Source organism: Phalacrocorax aristotelis, chromosome 1, assembly GCF_949628215.1.
Source record: "Phalacrocorax aristotelis chromosome 1, bGulAri2.1, whole genome shotgun sequence".
Lineage (NCBI taxonomy): Eukaryota > Metazoa > Chordata > Aves > Suliformes > Phalacrocoracidae > Phalacrocorax > Phalacrocorax aristotelis.
In genome coordinates this window covers 92063236-92079093 of record NC_134276.1, presented here as the reverse complement: position 1 = coordinate 92079093, position 15858 = coordinate 92063236, and the positions used below count along the sequence as shown (strand labels likewise).

The 15858-nt window shown below is 37.5% G+C and overlaps 1 protein-coding gene across 11 annotated transcripts in view; it reads left to right on the top strand.

Moving 5' to 3' along the window:
• Nucleotides 1-15858, top strand: part of DMD (dystrophin) — a 1138094-nt gene that overhangs the window by 823863 nt on the left and 298373 nt on the right. The window lies entirely within an intron of this gene.

The following is a 15858-nucleotide window of genomic DNA, read 5'->3' as shown; positions in this document are numbered from 1 at the left end:
GGAAAATGTTGTAATAACTGATAAGCATAGCATTTTTCAGATACTTTATGCACTTGCCATGAGAGGGGGAGTTCCATCAGGAGCCAGTTTTCACACGGATCTTCCAAATTACATATAGAAGACATGTAAATGAAAGTCAGTGATCATACTTTTCAAATTTTTCACCTTATTTTTGTGGTGCCTGTCTTCACAGTGGAAGCACATCATAGGAAATATAAAATGTGATCACTACAGATAACGAAATACATTTATTCTTAAACAAGGAAGAAGAAGAAAGAGTTCACAGAATACAGCTGTAGGCTTATAAGAAGCTTTCCATTCCATCCTCTGTAGTACAGCTGCAGCCTCTTCTTTCATCTCCCCTCAGTTGATGCACAAGTCTGATGATGCTCTGTATTAGTCTGTATCAGTTCTTCAGTTCTTGTTTCCTTTTCCAGAATTAACCAACTAGCTGTGTCTAAGGTGGAAAAATTATTAGATTAAGTTTTAGAAGAAATCTATAGAAGAAGACCCTTCGATGCTTGCATGTCCTTATGCCCTTCACTGTAGGATGAAACACCCTCTAAAGGTCATGATATAAAAGGTGGACTGTTATATATCTTCAGTTATTATTTTGAGTACATAGGACTAAAAACTGTGAAAAAAAAAAATTTCTTATGGTCCTAGAAGTCCCCTGTGGAGCTTAGAGAAGATCCAGGCCAAATGCTTTGCATGTGGACACAGCCATTCACTTTAGGTGGATGCAAACTGCTCTGTACATCTTGGCCTGGAGACCAGGGATTGCTCCCTGAAACTGCAAAGGTGTATACGTAGGCTAAACTGCTCTACCACCATAGTTTTTATATATGTATATATATACACACACACACAAAAATTGTCTCTTTTTATTCCATCAGGTAAATACTTTCCATAATATATCATAATATAATATATCATGCATGTGATGCAGTGTAGCAGATATAGGAACTATAAGCTATGTGAAATAACATTGTTTCACTGCTATCCTCTTCCTAGCCTTGAACCGTATTACTGAGAGAGAGAGAAACTGTGTTTGTCTTATTTGAAGTTTGAGAAGAAATGGGTAGGGCTTTTATATTACATAAGTACTTGTTCCTGTTTGACATGCAAATTAATTGTAGAATCACATATTCAGTTTAATTCAGATGAAGTGCCTACATATACCCTAACTTTAAAGCACTTCTTAAAAGCCTACATATGTAGTACTCTCAACAGTATTTTCTAGTATGTTTTAATTTTTAATTCTTAGACAAGTCTTCTGAAGATAAGAATTGTAGACTTTACATGAAATACAAAGGCTTGTATGCTGTCATGTGAACTGTATGCATAACTAAATTTTGTTGTGTTGGAAAACTGCAATTTACTTTAAGTGAAATTGCCTTCTAAGATAGATTAAATGCTGCTTTCTCATACAGCAAAAGAAGCAAAGCAAGTTATCAGACTGTAAATCGTGAGTGAGTATGTGGTAACCCAACTATTTTAAAGATTGCATCTGTAGCTAGCAGTGTGGTGAATATATTTTACATTATGATTTCTTAGTTTTTATCTATAAGAATTCCCTAAATGATAAGCTGGTTTTGAACTTAAAGCGTACAAGATTAATTTTTGCTGTAAGTTAGCAATGTTTTATGCTGAAGCTGTCAATAACCTTGACTGCAAAAGTGTAACTTATAATGTAGTAGATACCGGTCATGTCCCTTTCAGTTCTTTCAAGTACATCTTGCTGTAGTATAACATCTTCTAACATCATCCAGTTGTTGCTAATGAAATAATTTTAAAGTAAACAAATTACTTATTGTCAGTAATATACAGGGTCTGCATTTCTGCAATGGAGGGCGATAAAATAAGATCAGGCCATTTTTGATCCAGCCTTCTGAGGCAGCAAACTAGATTCATGAAGGTTTTTTCATGCTTAGTTAATATATATTTGTATAATTGTAGGTAGTACTAAACACTATTCATGAGGTATTTATTATTTTTTAATTTTAAGGAGGCCACAATATATCTAGGGGAAGCAAAATGCTAGGATTTTACAGTAGGTAAACAGGTAGGTGACACATAAGGTTTTTCTGAATATAAACCAAGTGTGGCATACTTCCACCTAAAGTATTTCTTTAAAAGAACAATAGTAATTTTTATATTTTTTATGATATGGGTTTTTTTCCCCTGTATGTTGTATGAAGGGGATAGAAATTGCTCTGTTTCATTTGAATTAGGCCTGTTAAATACCTGTATAGGCAGGACCCACTTGTTCTTGCTGCAGCTACCGGGGGGTGGGGTAGTTCACCCCTCCCACCCCCTCACAGTGCTTTGCTGCCCTGAACATATGAAGGCTCTCCTTATCCCCAGCACAGCTGGGGGACTCTCTAACTGTGTGCTCTCTAACACAGCTCCTTTCAAGCCTGCTGTGCTGTACAGTGCTCCCACCTAGTGCAGTTGTTTTGCCTTGCAGTCCGGCACATACTGAGCCCAGCCTACTGCACCCAGTGTGTTTCCCCAAGTCCATCCCTGGGAATCTTGCTCACAGCCATATCCAAACCCTGGGCCAGAGAACATGCTCCAGTTGCTAAGGCCTGCACATTCCCCACAGGCCTAGAGAGGGTACCCTCCGTTATACTTGGACCTTGCACCAGCATCCCACTGCAAGTCCTCCCTGACTACTGCACCCACAAGGCTGTTTCCCTTTTCCTGTGTTTTTTCCCCTCGTCGTGAATACAAAGAGGTTACCATGGTTACATCTTAGCAGTTGTAAGTACTGATGCAAATCTATCCAGTTTCATGACCTGAGCATAAGCACTGTGCCATTCATGGTCCTCTGCAGCAGCTATGTACCACTCTCACGTGCAGCCTTCTGTAATGTCACACTATCAGGTGCCAAGTCCATTGGATCCCACCAAGAAGGAAAGGGAGTGCAGGGCCGTGATGCACTGGTCTGTCACGTAGGAGTTGATAGACTCGACTATATCTAGTGTACTACCTCTTCCTGGGCTGACGCACGAGGTCTCACACTTTGAGAAGTCTAAAGCTGACAAGAGCTAATTTGTATGAATACGTTTTTCATTGCCTTTTGCTATTAAGGTGCCAGTAAAAAATCCCAACACAGTCATCTGGCTATCATCACTGAACAGGTATATTATAACTACTAAATGAGCCTAGTAGCTACTGTATGAGATAGCTGCATTCTTGGTCACAGGACATGTCAGCGTGCCATCAACTGGAATGAAAACCCTGCAGGTTCTGGCTTCTGTGCTAACAGAACTCTTAAGATCAACTCTTAAGTCATTCAGCTTGCAGAAATATGTATATTATGTTGTTTAAAGTCTAACTTTGAACGATATTTAGAAGCCATTGTTGCCTTTGAAAGTATTTATAAAAACAAGGTAAACATTTTGTACAAAATCAAGCAAAACAAAAGATGTTTATTAGAGAATCTCTATGAAGAACTGCAAAAAAGTGAACGATCATGAGAATATTTTTCAACAGAATTGTCATAGTAGTCCATAGGTTTAGTCTTTCTTTATGAAATGAAAACAGAAATTAAATACAACTGAATTTTTTCATTTGAACTCTTTTTCCCCACCCTTACTTCATTATCTGTATGAAATTGCAGGAGCTATACTGCTTTAAAAGAGCTTGACTCCATAAAGTAGAACTTGTGTTTTGTTTGCATAATGTTATACTCAAATCTCTGTTCCATGTAAATCATAGTCTGTTTACAACTTATACATTAAGGAATATATAAGAATAACAGTTACATTTAGTCTTGAGGAAAAGTTGTGGGAAAAAGCAAGATATCTCTCTGCTTTTTTAATGCCCTTGATAAACCCTTCTATTCTAACAGAACCATATGCTGTACAATAATGTTTTTCTCTACATAATGCATCACAGCTCCAAAACACTTTGCTTTAGTGCTGATGAAAATGTTGTTTCTTTAAATTGAATGATTTTATGATCAACTTTGAATATAATAAAGTAATTAAACTTTGAAAATCACTTTTATTTTCCACCAGTTCCTATGTATAGAATACATAAAGCTGGTAACAAGTCAATATAGAAGTATACTGAGAGATAATAAAACCAAATATGCAGTCTTAGAATCAAAAATACCGAAGTAATTACAAAGGCTTTGTTAGATCTTGCTAGATCCTGGAAATGTAGGAAATTTTAAATAGCAGGCCTTCGGTCTTGTTTTCACACACATGCAAAAGATAATGGTAAATAACCTTTCTGCAGTTTTACTTTGCTAGTAATTTACATCCCAACTTTGTAACGTGGCTTCTGGCTCTGTAAGTGATAGAGAAGGTATGAAAATGAATATTTATAGAACTCTATGAAGAAATAATCTCTTACTGACCAAAGAATCTCCCTTTCAAGATTATAAGAAGCCAAAGAAATACACATCTTTCTTCAGTAATTGTGTGAAATACAGTCAACTCTCACAATATCACTTGAGAGGTTAATTAAGTTCTATTATGCTAAATACAGAAATAATAGCAATAAATACAACCATTTCAGTGAAGACTATTTTGATCAAGAATTACACATTGGGGACAAATGATTCTGTTTGAAACTTTATTTCGCAGTTTTAAAAGCAAGTCCACAAACATATGAATAATTTATAGAGGATGTTTTCAGAAGAGTTATTTTTGTTTTGTGGTTTGTTTTTTGTTTGGCTGGTTTGTTTTTTGGTTTTTTTTGCTTTTAAATGCTATATGTTATAATTGGTTGTTAGGAGAGCTGCACTTGAACTAATCTGAAAAGTCTGAGTGTCTCTGTACTACTTCATAAAAATGCCTTTATTGAATAGTTTGCTGGTTTTGACAGTTTTATGGCAAAATCATCAACTTGTCATCACTTTCACAGCAAAATATATGGAAACTCTACAGTGAATTACAGCTGTACTGTTGTTCTCGACATCCTAATAAAATAGCCATCTCCTTTGTAGTGCCATCCATGTGGTTTTCTCTTAGAGCTATTGAATATAAATAGAGTTTATCACTTGAAAAAACCAAATTCATACAATCTGGAATTTGTCATCCAGTAGTAAAACTCCTAGTTACCAAGACTGTAAAAGAAAAGTGTAAGAGAAAACTGTACTTGTATACAGTTTGTCCAGTTATCTTGTTGATATTTTTAAGCTGAATTATTGAATAAACCCCAGTATTCTATTCTCTGGATTCCATGTATATCAAGAACTTCTCAAGACCTGAGTAATAGCTTTCCTATGTCATAGAGATGCAAAGTTTATTAATCATCCTGATGTACTTCTTTACAGCTGAAACATTGTTTCTCCATATGAAAACTCTGTGTCATGGAAATGAAGGAAGGGAGAAACCATTTGTTATTAAAGAAACATCAATAACAAGATAAAACTTTGAAAGGGATAGCATGTTACTGAGAAGAGTATCTCATTTGAAACCACTTCCTTGATGCAGATTTGCTGCTACAGGATTTGTAAGAAAGTTATGGGACATTTTAAGAAGGAGTAAGAAGTTATATTGGAACACCGGAGGGAGTTGTCCTTTAAGAATGGGAAATTACATGCCCCAGAAATGTCTGAGTGATCAGGGAATTACAGTTTTATATAATTTCTTAGGCTATATATACTAGAAGCATATGGCTTAGTGGACAAAGAGCAAGATCTAACTGTCTACTTCAGGTGTTGCAGTGCTCCCAAAAAGAATGTGAAACTACAAGATGACCTTCCTCCATTTCTGATTATATTCTTGAGTAAAAGTGGCATGGCTTTTCTGATTGCCCCACACCTGCTAAGTAGGCAATGTCAGAGCTGGTGGCTGTGTTAGTCTTGCTCAGAGCTCACTTACCTTGCCAAGCCTGTGGACAGAGTTAGATAGTTACTAAACTGTGTGTTGCATGGTAATTCAAGTGGAATATAGATGGCTAGTTCTAGACCAGGTACTTCTAAATACATAGGAATGTTCTCCTAAGTTTTATGTTCCTAGAAATCAGTCTGGGTTGGAGAACAGGCACCCTGGATTACTGTGTTGGATAGAGCCACTTAATTTTGCCCAAATTGTGTTAGTAAAATTTTGTCATCTCTCCTCCAAAAAAGCTAGGAGAGCAGAATTGTTGACTAAATCTCCCATCAGAAAAATATGACCACAAAGGAAGTTTAATTTAATATTCTGCAATTTACTCTGCTGTTCTTAAATTGTTTGGAGACTGAGGTGATAAAGGTGATTTTTTAGTAAAAGGGCCAAAGCATGTAAAATATTAGCCCCCACCAGCTTTCAACTTACCCAGTCACCAATTAGATCAAAGGAACTGTTGCCCAGAACCATAAGCAGACACGAAATGACAGTCTGCAGGCTGTCAGCAGGTAATTCCTTTCCCCAAGTACTGTTGTCTGCTCTCCTACTAAGTCCTATTATTAATGCTGTTAGGGGCATCTTCTCCTTTTATGCTCAAGGGGAGTCGTATTTTAACAGATTGGTTTTATGTAATTACCTGCCTTTGTTCTTAACATCTTTGTGAAAATCTTTAACACTCATAGAAATATGCATGCATTTATCAGTTTGAAGGAGCTTTCTTTTTTTTAGGTTAACGAGACCAGTGTCTCAGTAGCTGCAGAAAGAAGCAGATTTTACTTGCAAAACTGTTACAAGCAAAATGTAAAAGGAAGGTAAGGGACTGCAACACAGGATGAGATTTCAAGTCCTCCTAATTTGCTCTGTTTTTTCTGTAGTAGCATGTCCTTCTGAAGAATATTTAAAAACTAAATAGATGCAAATGTGAAGTAAATTGAGAATACTTCTCAGGATGCAAGTCTTTCGTATGTTAAACAATTAGAGAAGTGTTAACATAATTTTTTGAAATATTTAACTGACTAAAACAGCCAAAAATTTGTAGTTCTTTCAGAAAGCAAGCTCTGGGATATTTTAGAGTTTTCAACATATTTAAGAGTATCTAATGTGAGACTTCCTAGTCACAGTGTTACAGAAAGAAGTCTGGTTTTAATTACATTGAATTTCAAAATTTAATTCAATCTCATTTTACAAATGTTAATTAACATTTGTGTAAAATACTTTAAAATCTGAAAATAAGAAATGCTGAAGAGGTTTGACCTCTATCTTGTCAGTGTTAGAAGAATGTTTCATTGACTTGTGCAGTGGCCAGATAATCAGAAAGGAATTGTTTTTCTTTTTGACCGATGCTGGAAAGAGTCGGTCAGTTTTCTGTGTTAAAATGAGTAGTGTTAATAATTTGCCATTGAAAATATTTATACCACTTATACCATACTTGTGGCCCATCTCCATTGCAAGTAAATATCAGAAATTATCAAGCTCCAAAAGTGAGAAAGAAACAACAACTGCTTATTATTTATAACTGTATTAATATTCTACACTTAAAGAATTATTTTTAAAAGTTAAAGACCCTTTTTATAGGCAATTTAAATTTCCTACCTACTGCTGAAATTTCATCACTGTGTTTATACAAGGTCCACTTGGGCAATCAATAGTTACTGTCTAGCTTTAAAATCTGTGAGCGTGTAGTTGCTCAAGATCATGGAAAATTATTTTCTTTTCAGATAGTGGATTTCTATTTCTTGCTGAATGCTAATACTATTCCATATGTTTGAAGTCTGAAAGTCTCAAAAGTATTGTATCATATGGCTTGGATGCAATTCCCTTTTTTTCTTCAAGGGAATTAGAAAGCTCTGTTTTTAACAAAAGCATCCCATTTACCCCAAAAAGCCTCATTATCTTCCTCTTTTCACTCTCTTTATATAGAGTTTTCATATTTTAATTAATGATTGTAATTAATAATTCTATTTTAAAGGAAAGTTTAAAAGTTGAAATTCAGTCAGTTTATACAAACATCAAAGAATTACTTGTTTTTTAATATTAAATTGCCTGGATTTAGCAATCTTTTTATTTTTCAGTGGGATTGCTTATTTGGGTTTCCTTTTTGCAGTTCTCTTTGTGAATGTTGACATTGCAAATCTGACTCTCTTTATTACTTGACCTGATGTTATCACATATCTGAATATCTTCCGTCGAAAGAGGTGTCAGCAATTAATTAGAAAGTAATTGGGATTATGCATTTGCTTTTAGATTTGGGCACAATGACAGAATTTAATGAGCAGCTAAGACTTTTGGGAATCAGGAGATTTTCATAGATGTTTTATATGGTGGAAAACCTCTGAAGTACAGAAGTTGCCAAGAATTGTGCTGTTGGACATCTGCTGCCATCTGTATCAAAGCCATTTCATCGTTTACATGTTTGTACATAGTTTACGTGTTTGTACATAGTTCTTTGTATTTTACAGGTGATTTTAATAACACTGAAAACCTAAACTTTCATATTTACAAACATGAAAACTGTTTAAAAGATGCGATGCAGCTTTGTGAAAAGAAGAAAGCTGTCTAGGCCCTTGGCTGAGAGGGTTTGCTTGGGACGGCAGGGGCAGAGCCCTCCATCAGAGCACATAGAGATCCCAGGACAAAATATCAGGGAGCATATGAGCATCCTGACGCAATGCTGTACCAGAGCAAGGCTGTAGGTCTTGACACAATGGTGCACTGTGGAAGTATGCTGGTAAAAACAAGGAATATATCCTCTAGTAGAAACTCTCATATTTCTCAGGGACCGAGACCTGTTTGTTAGGTGACATTACATGTCATTCCAATCTATACACAAGAATTGGTGTGCACCTCACTGTTTCCCCAGCATGGCATGTAGACAGGGGTGGGATGGGTCTGGTGAATTACTGATTCAGAGACTGGGACACTAAAGAGACATAAACAACAGAAGAGCTAAGGAAGCACCTTTCCTCTTTTTCCTCAGGCTCAGCTTCAGCCCAACACCTCTCCCTCCCACCTTCCTAGTCTCAACTGCCCTCTTTTTTGCTGCACATTGTGCTTTGTCCCCCCCTACTCCCTTTGGCACAGTGACAGGCGGCACAGGAGGCAGGGATCAGTGCACCATGGCTTCTCTCTGTGCTGCTGGCTTCTTACTCAGCTGCAATCCCTCATAGGTCCCTTCTTGGACATGGTGTGAGAGCCTCCTCCAAGTGTGTGCCTCCAGCTGTGCTCTCAACACTATCCCATTCCATACGTCTCCTCCATTTTGTTTCTCCAAACGCTTCTCTTCATGCTCACCTCTCTCCTTTTGTGTTTCCTTGCTAGCCTCCTGCCCCCACCTGTTGCTGCCTTGTCTGCAATGTGTTTGGGCAGAGACGCCACTGGTTTCTATCTTTGGTGGGAGCTCCAGTGGGTGCCAGCTGCCCCTGCAGGTCTCAGAGCCAGCTGGAGCTCAGTGCGACCGGCACAGGGTGGATCATGGCCTCCTCCCACCTGGATGCTCCACAGGCCCCAGCTGGCCCCACTGCCCCACGGAGGCAGCCGGGGGGCATGCTGCTGGTGTTGTCCTGCTGCCCAAGCTGGGGCAGGGGGTCAGGAAGCTGCAACAGGCAGCGTGCAACAGAAGCAGAGCTTGCAGGATGTTTCCTGAAAATTACTTGACTCTTAGAGGTGTATTTTCATCTGCCTTCATGTACTTCCTCTCCTTCCTGTTCTCCTCTCTCTGTCCCCGTGTGAAAAATGCTGTTTTATGTAATCAGTTTAACTCATTTCTGTGTTGTTCCTTCCCTTGTTCTGTTTGCACCATGTCACTGCATTCATCTTTCACTCTGACTATGCCCTCCTACTTACCTCCTCTTTCTATTACCTGGCTTGTAAAAATTGCTGTTGTAGCTCTGACCAGAGCTCTGTCTGTACTGCAGGTAATGCAGGAAAACTGTATCAGATTTTGAGATGTTTGCGCAGACCTATTCAGAAATGTTGTTTGTGTTTTTATGACTTTGTACAGGAAGTCCACCATTACTTTTCGGGGCTTAATGTGGGAGATCCATGAAGAAAAAAAGCCAAATAATATCATTTATTTATACATGTTAACTTCTTCTCTTAGACTTGATCTTATCAGCTTCTCAGATACCATTTAAGATATCTCTGAATTCTTAAGTTTAATAAATCCCCAGAAGCTTGCGGCAGCAGAAACAGAGCAGATCTGTGCCTCTGCCCAGCTGCTTTCTGCTTGGAAACACTGCCTGTGCTTCCAGCACCACATGCCAGAAACATGTCAGAGAGAACGGAGAGCAATGAAGGAGCTGTACTCTGATAGCTACCCACAGGGTGACTTTTGTCAGAGAGAAGTCACAAATTACTTTGAACATAATGGAAATGCTGACCACCTTCCTTGGAGACTAAATAGGGGAAGGAGTAATCATGTTTTCATTTAGCTGGAACAGAGCCTGGCACCCAAATGCTAATATAAACACTTGGACTAGGGATTAATTTGGTTGCAGCTGTAATTTTAATTGGTGAAAGAAGAGGCAAGGTAAGGCTGACAAAAAATTCCAGGATATCAAGAGAAACCCTCATACCATGATGGCAAGCAGAGAGAGAAATCTTGCAAAGGCTGAGGCGACCTACTGGTAAGGCAAAGTGGAGTTTTTTATTCCATCCTTGCAAATATATGATTGCATCTGAGCAATATTTGCCATTCTTCGTTTTTCTTCCTTGTGGAAGCCCCCTGCCAAACACTAAGCACTGTCTTACTCCTTATGCCCAAGGTCAGTTGTATGATAGCCTATGGATTTGTTTTTGCCTTTAGGGATCAGTGAAAATGCAGTAAAAGCAAGCATCCTGTATCTTCAGAGGTGAGGATGACCTTGATTTAATTTCCAGAGCTGCTGCAGAATTTCTTTGTCATTCCAGAGAAACCTTTTAATTTCATACGTTCAGTTCTTTACTTAGATAAGGCCGGATAATATATCTTATCTCCCAGCCTTTGTCCATCATATGTGTTCAAAAGACTAGGTTTTTTGACTTTTTTTTTTTTAATATGACAAACCTAAGCCTGTGTTGTTTTGGCCAGTGTTTTAAGGTAGTACTGTGTTAGAAATAGTAGCAGACTAGTCTAGAAGCAGACATATAAACAGTAAAAAATTCCATTTTGTTTTATTTTTATCCATGATGATACAAAAAGAAGTGCTATGCTAGTGGTGTTGCAACAAAATAGTCAAAATGAAAATAAATGGAAATAACAAAAAAAGAATTGTTCAGAAATTGAGTTTTCAAAATGTGATCAAATTATTCATCCACTGACCAGAGTTTGATAGGCAATATTTAATACCCACAGCAATTTAAAAATCTGTCAGAACAGTATATATTCATTTATGCCAGACCATAATTTTCTGTAATAATTACAGAGCAAACAGGAAACAAAGGTCCTGCTCTGCAGAGATTACAAGCTAAATTTAGATTCCACATAATCAGTGATATCAGGCAAATGCAGATTTTGGTGTACATTGTGTCCCATCTTTCTTTCTAAAATGAATGCAATACACAAAGAACATATATTGGAACCCGCAGTTGTTCTCAGACAGTCTAGTTAAGCACCCTGGAGTACATTTGGCCTCCAGATTTTACTTTGGCTATCCTCAATATAAATTCATCATGGGTTTAGTTTTGCTTGAGTTGGGAATAAACCAATAACAAAAAGAATGTTTTGCACAGTCCCAAAGCTCTTTTCCAAGTCCTAACTGAGTAAATACTGGCTTAGCTGTGTGAGAGAGGTCTTAAGACTTTGGGGGGTGCTTGCACCAGCTGGTGGTTTCATTTTGTTATGTATAGCAAATCATCATTATGGTGACTTATGAAACATTGTAGATAACTCAAAAAATTTAATTTTATTACTGTTTTCAGGACCATAAGCATATGAAAACAGTGTCTCTGAGGCTTTTCAATATCTGTTTAGTGGACAGCAATGCTCACAGCCTGTGTCAGCCTTTATCAGGCCAAAAAGGGAGGGAAGGAGAAATAGCATAAAAATTCTGGAGATCAGCTGCTCATATTTCATCTTTCTTGTCAGCAGGCCTATTGCATGATAGGTGAGCCAGAGACCCATCAAAGAGCGATCTGGAGAATCCCTATCTGAGTAACAGCAAAAGAGAGTAGATGTTGAACAGTGTGATATATTGTGAGAAAGGGGTGCTATCTGGGTTTGGCGGAACTTAGAACCCGAAACAGAATATTTAGAAAAGTTTTTATTTCTTTCTGTTTTAATTGGATGGGAACCTGTGTACAGTAGAGGAAACACCTATGCCATGGAAGTTTTTCCTGGAAGTGTCAGACTGTGTTTACATCTGCTTTATCTGACTAAATGGAGAAATAAGTGCAGTATTCCAGATGAAGAGATATGATAATTTTGCAGAATATTCATTACATTTCCATTATTATTATTCTTTCTGAATTTTTCCACTTTTAACACTTGGCTTTCTTCACCGCAGTGTTATATTAGGATACCTTTTCTTACTCCACTTTATGTGTTGTCTTGCAAGCAGGATGTTGATCTCTGTAGTAAAATATAGAATAAAAGCATTTTAATTGGAAGAGTCCTACAAGGATCATCTAGTCCAACTGCCTGACCACTTCAGGGCTGACCAAAAGGTAAAGCATGTTAGTAAGGACATTATCCAAATGCCTTTTAAACACTGACAGACATGGGGCATCAACCAGCTCTCCAGGAAGCCTGTTCCAGTGTTTGACCACCCTCTCAGTAAAGAAATGTTTCCTAATGTCCAGTCTAAACCGATGTAGTGTGTTAGGTTCAAAATTTGCTGAGTTTCAGCCATATCAGAATAGTGACTATGAAGTGTGTTGGTGTGTCTAAAGTTGGTTAAGTTTAGTGCATTTAATGTCTCAAGAGTCTCATGAATGTTATGATCTGTGTTGGAGTACCAAAGAGAACATGAGCAAAGAAGCACAGACATCTGATTAAAGCAAAACAAAACAAAACACCCCAAAACAAACCCAACCCCTTCTCAAACTAAAAACACAGTAAAAGGCAAATTATTGTGCCTCTCGTTTTCTCAAGATTGGTGTAATTGGCACATTATGTATTTCTTTCTTTTATTAGTCAGCTAAAATATTGGATTAAGATGACAAATATTGTATGTCATTGTTTTGGGTTTTGTTTGTTTGTTTGTTCTTTTTTTTGTTTTGGTTTCTTTTCAATTTATATATTACTTTGCAATTAAGAAACAAATACATGCCAGGCTCCATAGCTTGGGACCCTGTTTGTGTGACCTTGAGGACTAGTCATGTGAATTAAAAATAGGAAAAAAATGTTACTTTTTTTCTTACTTACGTGCTCTTATGCTTACAGAGCTGTGCTTCTTTAATAGTTCAAGTATCAGCATATTTATGATAGGGCCTTCATCATTTTCCAATCAGTAATTAGTTAAAAAATTGTGGAGCAGGATAGCTGCACAGAGAATGCTCAAAATGTCTAAACGTTTTGGAAGTTTCAGAAGAAATATTTCTTCTTCAATGTATGTTACTTCCTTAGTTGAATCTGTTGGATATTTACTTTGAAATGTATAAGGTCATTTTAAGTGTGAAATTTAACTGTTTCTTTGCTTTTTATTTCAACAAAGTCTCAATACTACTTGGCCATGTAAGTGGAGAGTGGTCATTAAAAAAAGAAGGAAAAAGAATTTCATAACAACCTGCTCACAAAAGACTGTCTGGGCCATTTTTCAGCCTATTTTTAAGTCCTGGAGTATTACATTTCAGGCCATTAAGGATTTCAAGTGTTGGGCAGCTAAGATTGTCTTTCTCTGCATAAGAAAGAGTATGGATTAAGCAGTATCAGACTGATAGCATCTTCTGGAGTATGTAGAAAATAGGTACAAATGTGAGAGGGAAGACAGAATCAGGTGTAAGGCACGTGGAAATGTCATCTGGTGTAGAAGCAAAAGCCCGGAGGAATTAACTCACCTTTGGAAATAGTTCAATATTACTGTAATTTTTCTAAAATATTACAGTAGTCCTAAGATACTCTAATTGTAAATATATAGTAAAAAAAAAAAATATTTGTTTTTGTCTTGGCCAGGAATAGTCTTTAATTTACAGTCTTGAGATATCTTATGCTTTTATCCTCTTAGGAAGATTATTGTAAGAGAAGTAACTATTTTACCTAAGTCACAATTACAATACATAATCTGTTGTGTAAATATTACTTTGTTTTCAGTCTATAAGCTTCTGTCTGTGCTGGAATTTCTAGTCAGCTGCCCCTGAAAAAATATCATGGAGGAAGCGATATACCTGATATTTCACTACATTATTGGGTACTGCACCCAGCTCTGAGTTCCCCAGTACAAGATATACGTGGACCTGCTAAAGTGCATCCAGAGGAGGGCCATGAGGGCTGGAACACCTCTCCTGTGAAGAAAGGCTGCGAGGGCTGGAGTTTTTCAGCCTGGAGAAGAGAAGGCTCTGGGGAGACCTCATTGCATCCTCTCAGTATAGAAAGGGGACTTATAAGAAGGACAGAGAGAGACATTTTATGAAGGCCTGTAGTCACAGGACAAGGGGCAACAGTCTTAAACTGCAAGAGGGTAGGTTTAGATTAGATATAAGGAAGAAACTCATTACGATGAGGGTGGTGAGGCACTGGAACAGGTTGCCCAGAAAAGCTGTAGCTGCTCCATCCCTGGAAGTGTTCAAGGTCAGGTTAGACGGGGATTTGAGCAACCTGATCTAGTGAAAGATGTCCCTGTTCATGGCAGGGGGTTGGACTAGAAGATCTTTAAAGGCCCCTTGCAATGCAAACTATTTTATGATTCTGTGATTATGAAATTGATAATTAGTAAAGAAAACAAATTTACAAAGTTTTCTGTTTCTGTTGTGAAATAACAAATTTATTAAGGTAACTCCGTTTCAATACAAAATGCCTGAAATTTATGCTTAAAGTTGAATATAGAAATATTTTTAAAAGAAACATTTCTACTTCTTTGCTTTGAAGTAAATTCTTGCTCATTTGGAAATTTGCTTTCAAAGGTAAAAATAGAAGTCAAAGCTATGATGTTTTGATTTGGTGCATTGTTTTTTTCTGATGTATGCATGGCATTTTGGGTTCATCCACTGAGCTAAGCTCAGTGTCATTGCCAGCACGCCACTTTCTGTGACTGTTGGGTAGGTGAATGAAGCTCTAGAGTCATCTGCCAGCTGACCTCCGGTGTGAGGTGCATGCCGTGGAGGTACTGCAGTCGAATCACTGTGCAGATTTTGCACTGTCAGAAGAGGCGCAGCAAAAGATTCATGATAGTCTGTACTCATAATTCCCAGTCACGGAATACTGTAGAGAGCCCCTGTAGCCCAGCACTTGGTCTCAGCATTAAGACCAACAAATGGGAGCTACCGTGTTGCTTACTGACCATTGCGCAAAGTGTGCCAGTTTATCCTTGCTGATCCAGCTTAAGTAGTAAGCGTTACAGTGGTAATCATTCCCAATTTCAGCGACAGTAAGGATTTGGACCTTGAGAGTTATAGAAAACAAAAGCTTAGATTTTGGATGATGTTATTCTGACAGCTTATATAATATTTAATGTCAAATAAGAGAAGGAAGAGATTTGCTGTTTATCCATTGCAAAATGAATCAAAGTCAGTTGCAGCCTTTGATTTTTGAATTTTGGATTTATGGCTTTTGTGGGGAGTGGAGCTTCTCCTGAGGAAATTGTTTTGCTTCTTGAAGAAGAAAATAGAGATATAAACAGTATGCAAAACTTCACTTCAGTAACCTGGAGCTGATATTCACACATTTGCAGAATTCCTAAGTCTATTTTAATTTTCTAGATATTGTGGTGGTCTAGGATTTCCCAGTCTTGCCCATACAGTTAGAGCTGGATCTATTAAATCAAAACCAAAGCAAATCAGTGAACATATTAACAAATGTAGATATATTTGAAAAACAAGTCTCTGCCTAAACTCAGTAGGAGTTAGTAGGTTGATGACATTAAAAATATATGTTGTA